The sequence below is a fragment of the Puntigrus tetrazona genome, unplaced genomic scaffold (genome assembly GCF_018831695.1).
Source record: "Puntigrus tetrazona isolate hp1 unplaced genomic scaffold, ASM1883169v1 S000001002, whole genome shotgun sequence".
Classification (NCBI taxonomy): domain Eukaryota; kingdom Metazoa; phylum Chordata; class Actinopteri; order Cypriniformes; family Cyprinidae; genus Puntigrus; species Puntigrus tetrazona.
Window position 1 is genome coordinate 1 of NW_025048597.1, and position 6,193 is coordinate 6,193.

General features: G+C 39.0%; 13 pseudogenes; all 13 read left to right on the plus strand.

Annotated features, from left to right (window-relative positions):
* The first annotated feature begins 210 nt into the window (after window positions 1-210).
* Window positions 211-327, plus strand: LOC122340284 (annotated as a pseudogene).
* A 666-nt stretch (window positions 328-993) lies between these two features.
* On the plus strand, window positions 994-1,110 carry LOC122340287 (annotated as a pseudogene).
* A 278-nt stretch (window positions 1,111-1,388) lies between these two features.
* Window positions 1,389-1,509, plus strand: LOC122340283 (annotated as a pseudogene).
* Window positions 1,510-1,788: 279 nt separating this feature from the next.
* Window positions 1,789-1,907, plus strand: LOC122340281 (annotated as a pseudogene).
* A 273-nt stretch (window positions 1,908-2,180) lies between these two features.
* LOC122340286 lies at window positions 2,181-2,289 on the plus strand (annotated as a pseudogene).
* A 280-nt stretch (window positions 2,290-2,569) lies between these two features.
* On the plus strand, window positions 2,570-2,688 carry LOC122340280 (annotated as a pseudogene).
* Window positions 2,689-2,963: 275 nt separating this feature from the next.
* Window positions 2,964-3,082, plus strand: LOC122340278 (annotated as a pseudogene).
* A 277-nt stretch (window positions 3,083-3,359) lies between these two features.
* Window positions 3,360-3,478, plus strand: LOC122340288 (annotated as a pseudogene).
* Window positions 3,479-3,754: 276 nt separating this feature from the next.
* Window positions 3,755-3,873, plus strand: LOC122340289 (annotated as a pseudogene).
* Window positions 3,874-4,535: 662 nt separating this feature from the next.
* LOC122340290 lies at window positions 4,536-4,654 on the plus strand (annotated as a pseudogene).
* A 278-nt stretch (window positions 4,655-4,932) lies between these two features.
* LOC122340291 lies at window positions 4,933-5,051 on the plus strand (annotated as a pseudogene).
* A 271-nt stretch (window positions 5,052-5,322) lies between these two features.
* On the plus strand, window positions 5,323-5,445 carry LOC122340285 (annotated as a pseudogene).
* Window positions 5,446-5,720: 275 nt separating this feature from the next.
* On the plus strand, window positions 5,721-5,839 carry LOC122340279 (annotated as a pseudogene).
* Window positions 5,840-6,193: the final 354 nt, after the last annotated feature.

A 6,193-nucleotide genomic window follows, 5' to 3' on the forward strand; every position in this document is an offset into this window, starting at 1 on the left:
GCCTCACCTAAAATAGGGGCTTTTGCAGCAGCTTTCGCTTACGGCCATACCACCCTGTTCACGCCTGATCTCGCCTGATCTCACTTAACTAATGCCTTATCTTTAATGTAGCTCATTTTGAAGTATTTTTTTGTATTTCATTCATTACTTATCTAGTATAATGGCACTTAGTGTGCCTCACCTTAAATAGGGGCTTTTGCAGCAGCTTTCGCTTACGGCCATACCACCCTGTTCACGCCTGATCTCGCCTGATCTCAGAAGCTACAGAGTTGGGCCTAGTTAGTACTTGGATGGGAGACTGCCTAGGAATACCAGGTGCTGTAAGTTTTGAGTTTTTCACTACTTATCTAATACACTGGCCCTTAGTGTGGCCAAAGTTTGACCAGCTCTTTGCTTTTCCTTACTGCTTATTTAATTCAATTGCCTTTAAAGTAGCTGTTCTTAAAACAGAGTTTGACTGTTTTTAACTACTTAACTAATGCTCTTATCTTTAATGTAGCTCATTTTGAAGTATTTTTTTTTTGTATTTCATTCATTACTTATCTAGTATAATGGCACTTTAGTGTGCCTCACCTTAAAATAGGGGCTTTTGCAGCAGCTTTCGCCACGGCCATACTACACCCTGTTCACGCCTGATCTCGCCTGATCTCAGAAGCTACAGAGTTGGGCCTAGTTAGTACTTGGATGGGACTGCCTAGGAATACCAGGTGCTGTAAGTTTTGAGTTTTTTCACTACTTATCTAATACACTGGCCCTTAGTGTGTGGCCAAAGTTTGACCAGCTCTTTGCTTTCCTTACTGCTTATTTAATTCAATTGCCTTTAAAGTAGCTGTTCTTTAAACAGAGTTTGACTGTTTTTAACTACTTAACTAATGCTCTTATCTTTAATGTAGCTCATTTTGAAGTATTTTTTTGTATTTCATTCATTACTTATCTAGTATAATGGCACTTAGTGTGCCTCACCTTAAAATAGGGCTTTTTGCAGCAGCTTTCTTACACGGCCATACCACCCTGTTCACGCCTGATCTCGCCTGATCTCAGAAGCTACAGAGTTGGGCCTAGTTAGTACTTGGATGGGAGACTGCCTAGGAATACCAGGTGCTGTAAGTTTTTGAGTTTTTTCACTACTTATCTAATACACTGGCCTTAGTGTGTGGCCAAAGTTTGACCAGCTCTTTGCTTTCCTTACTGCTTATTTAATTCAATTGCCTTTAAAGTAGCTGTTCTTTAAACAGAGTTTGACTGTTTTTAACTACTTAACTAATGCTCTTATCTTTAATGTAGCTCATTTTGAAGTATTTTTTTTTTTGTATTTCATTCATTACTTATCTAGTATAATGGCACTTAGTGTGCCTCACCTTAAAATAGGGGCTTTTGCAGCAGCTTTCGCTTACGGCCATACCACCCTGTTCACGCCTGATCTCGCCTGATCTCAGAAGCTACAAGCAGAGTTGGGCCTAGTTAGTACTTGGATGGGAGACTGCCTAGGAATACCAGGTGCTGTAAGTTTTGAGTTTTTTCACTACTTATCTAATACACTGGCCCTTAGTGTGGCCAAAGTTTGACCAGCTCTTTGCTTTCCTTTACTGCTTATTTAATTCAATTGCCTTTAAAGTAGCTGTTCTTAAACAGAGTTTGACTGTTTTTAACTACTTAACTAATGCTCTTATCTTTAATGTAGCTCATTTTGAAGTATTTTTTTTTTTTTTGTATTTCATTCATTACTTATCTAGTATAATGGCACTTAGTGTGCCTCACCTTAAAATAGGGGCTTTTGCAGCAGCTTTCGCTTACGGCCATACCACCCTGTTCACGCCTGATCTCGCCTGATCTCAGAAGCTAAGCAGAGTTGGGCCTAGTTAGTACTTGGATGGGAGACTGCCTAGGAATACCAGGTGCTGTACGTTTTTGAGTTTTTTCACTACTTATCTAATACACTGGCCCTTAGTGTGGCCAAAGTTTGACCAGCTCTTTGCTTTCCTTACTGCTTATTTAATTCAATTGCCTTAAAGTAGCTGTTCTTTAAACAGAGTTTGACTGTTTTTAACTACTTAACTAATGCTCTTATCTTTAATGTAGCTCATTTTGAAGTATTTTTTGTATTTCATTCATTACTTACCTAGTATAATGGCACTTAGTGTGCCTCACCTTAAAATATGGGGCTTTTTGCAGCAGCTTTCGCTTACGGCCAAACCACCCTGTTCACGCCTGCTCTCAGAAGCTAAGCAGAGTTGGGCCTAGTTAGTACTTGGATGGGAGACTGCCTAGGAATACCAGGTGCTGTAAGTTTTGAGTTTTTCACTACTACTTATCTAATACACTGGCCCTTAGTGTGGCCAAAAAGTTTGACCAGCTCTTTGCTTTCCTTACTGCTTATTTAATTCAATTGCCTTTAAAGTAGCTGTTCTTTAAACAGAGTTTGACTGTTTTTAACTACTTAACTAATGCTCTTATCTTTAATGTAGCTCATTTTGAAGTATTTTTTTTTTTGTATTTCATTCATTACTTATCTAGTATAATGGCACTTAGTGTGCCTCACCTTAAAATAGGGGCTTTTGCAGCAGCTTTTTCTTACGGCCATACCACCCTGTTCACGCCTGATCTCGCCTGATCTCAGAAGCTAAGCAGAGTTGGGCCTAGTTAGTACTTGGATGGGAGACTGCCTAGGAATACCAGGTGCTGTAAGTTTTGAGTTTTTTCACTACTTATCTAATACACTGGCCCTTAGTGTGGCCAAAGTTTGACCAGCTCTTTGCTTTCCTTACTGCTTATTTAATTCAATTGCCTTTAAAGTAGCTGTTCTTTAAACAGAGTTTGACTGTTTTTAACTACTTAACTAATGCTCTTATCTTTAATGTAGCTCATTTTGAAGTATTTTTTTTTGTATTTCATTCATTACTTATCTAGTATAATGGCACTTAGTGTGCCTCACCTTAAAATAGGGGCTTTTTGCAGCAGCTTTCGCTTACGGCCATACCACCCTGTTCACGCCTGATCTCGCCTGATCTCAGAAGCTAAGCAGAGTTGGGCCTAGTTAGTACTTGGATGGGAGACTGCCTAGGAATACCAGGTGCTGTAAGTTTTTGAGTTTTTTCACTACTTATCTAATACACTGGCCCTTAGTGTGGCCAAAGTTTGACCAGCTCTTTGCTTTCCTTTACTGCTTATTTAATTCAATTGCCTTTAAAGTAGCTGTTCTTTAAACAGAGTTTGACTGTTTTTAACTACTTAACTAATGCTCTTATCTTTAATGTAGCTCATTTTGAAGTATTTTTTTTTGTATTTCATTCATTACTTATCTAGTATAATGGCACTTAGTGTGCCTCACCTTAAAATAGGGGCTTTTTGCAGCAGCTTTCGCTTACGGCCATACCACCCTGTTCACGCCTGATCTCGCCTGATCTCAGAAGCTAAGCAGAGTTGGGCCTAGTTAGTACTTGGATGGGAGACTGCCTAGGAATACCAGGTGCTGTAAGTTTTGAGTTTTTTCACTACTTATCTAATACACTGGCCCTTAGTGTGGCCAAAGTTTGACCAGCTCTTTGCTTTCCTTACTGCTTATTTAATTCAATTGCCTTTAAAGTAGCTGTTCTTTAAACAGAGTTTGACTGTTTTTAACTACTTAACTAATGCTCTTATCTTTAATGTAGCTCATTTTGAAGTATTTTTTTTTTTGTATTTCATTCATTACTTATCTAGTATAATGGCACTTAGTGTGCCTCACCTTAAAATAGGGGCTTTTGCAGCAGCTTTCGCTTACGGCCATACCACCCTGTTCACGCCTGATCTCGCCTGATCTCAGAAGCTAAGCAGAGTTGGGCCTAGTTAGTACTTGGATGGGAGACTGCCTAGGAATACCAGGTGCTGTAAGTTTTGAGTTTTTTCACTACTTATCTAATACACTGGCCCTTAGTGTGGCCAAAGTTTGACCAGCTCTTTGCTTTCCTTACTGCTTATTTAATTCAATTGCCTTTAAAGTAGCTGTTCTTTAAACAGAGTTTGACTGTTTTTAACTACTTAACTAATGCTCTTATCTTTAATGTAGCTCATTTTGAAGTATTTTTTTTTATTTCATTCATTCATTACTTATCTAGTATAATGGCACTTAGTGTGCCTCACCTTAAAATAGGGGCTTTTGCAGCAGCTTTGCCACGGCCATACCACCCTGTTCACGCCTGATCTCGCCCTGATCTCAGAAGCTACAGAGTTGGGCCTAGTTAGTACTTGGATGGGAGACTGCCTAGGAATACCAGGTGCTGTAAGTTTTGAGTTTTTCACTACTTATCTAATACACTGGCCCTTAGTGTGGCAAAAGTTTGACCAGCTCTTTGCTTTCCTTACTGCTTATTTAATTCAATTGCCTTTAAAGTAGCTGTTCTTTAAACAGAGTTTGACTGTTTTTAACTACTTAACTAATGCTCTTATCTTTAATGTAGCTCATTTTGAAGTATTTTTTGTATTTCATTCATTACTTATCTAGTATAATGGCACTTAGTGTGCCTCACCTTAAAATAGGGGCTTTTGCAGCAGCTTTCGCTTACGGCCATACCACCCTGTTCACGCCTGATCTCGCCTGATCTCAGAAGCTAAGCAGAGTTGGGCCTAGTTAGTACTTGGATGGGAGACTGCCTAGGAATACCAGGTGCTGTAAGTTTTTGAGTTTTTTCACTACTTATCTAATACACTGGCCCTTAGTGTGGCCAAAGTTTGACCAGCTCTTTGCTTTCCTTTACTGCTTATTTAATTCAATTGCCTTTAAAGTAGCTGTTCTTTAAACAGAGTTTGACTGTTTTTAACTACTTAACTAATGCTCTTATCTTTAAATGTAGCTCATTTTGAAGTATTTTTTTTTGTATTTCATTCATTACTTATCTAGTATAATGGCACTTAGTGTGCCTCACCTTAAAATAGGGGCTTTTTGCAGCAGCTTTCGCTTACGGCCATACCACCCTGTTCACGCCTGATCTCGCCTGATCTCAGAAGCTAAGCAGAGTTGGGCCTAGTTAGTACTTGGATGGGAGACTGCCTAGGAATACCAGGTGCTGTAAGTTTTTGAGTTTTTTCACTACTTATCTAATACACTGGCCCTTAGTGTGGCCAAAGTTTGACCAGCTCTTTGCTTTCCTTACTGCTTATTTAATTCAATTGCCTTTAAAGTAGCTGTTCTTTAAACAGAGTTTGACTGTTTTTAACTACTTAACTAATGCTCTTATCTTTAATGTAGCTCATTTTGAAGTATTTTTTTGTATTTCATTCATTACTTATCTAGTATAATGGCACTTAGTGTGCCTCACCTTAAAATAGGGGCTTTTTGCAGCAGCTGCTTTCGCCACGCCATACCACCCTGTTCACGCCTGATCTCGCCTGATCTCAGAAGCTAAGCAGAGTTGGGCCTAGTTAGTACTTGGATGGGAGACTGCCTAGGAATACCAGGTGCTGTAAGTTTTTGAGTTTTTTCACTACTTATCTAATACACTGGCCCTTAGTGTGGCCAAAGTTTGACCAGCTCTTTGCTTTCCTTTACTGCTTATTTAATTCAATTGCCTTTAAAGTAGCTGTTCTTTAAACAGAGTTTGACTGTTTTTAACTACTTAACTAATGCTCTTATCTTTAATGTAGCTCATTTTGAAGTATTTTTTTGTATTTCATTCATTACTTATCTAGTATAATGGCACTTAGTGTGCCTCACCTTAAAATAGGGGCTTTTGCAGCAGCTTTTCGCTTACGGCCATACCACCCTGTTCACGCCTGATCTCGCCTGATCTCAGAAGCTAAGCAGAGTTGGGCCTAGTTAGTACTTGGATGGGAGACTGCCTAGGAATACCAGGTGCTGTAAGTTTTGAGTTTTTTCACTACTTATCTAATACACTGGCCCTTAGTGTGGCCAAAGTTTGACCAGCTCTTTGCTTTCCTTACTGCTTATTTAATTCAATTGCCTTTAAAGTAGCTGTTCTTTAAACAGAGTTTGACTGTTTTTAACTACTTAACTAATGCTCTTATCTTTAATGTAGCTCATTTTGAAGTATTTTTTTTTGTATTTCATTCATTACTTATCTAGTATAATGGCACTTTAGTGTGCCTCACCTTAAAATAGGGGCTTTTGCAGCAGCTTTCGCTTACGGCCATACCACCCTGTTCACGCCTGATCTCGCCTGATCTCAGAAGCTAAGCAGAGTTGGGCCTAGTTAGTACT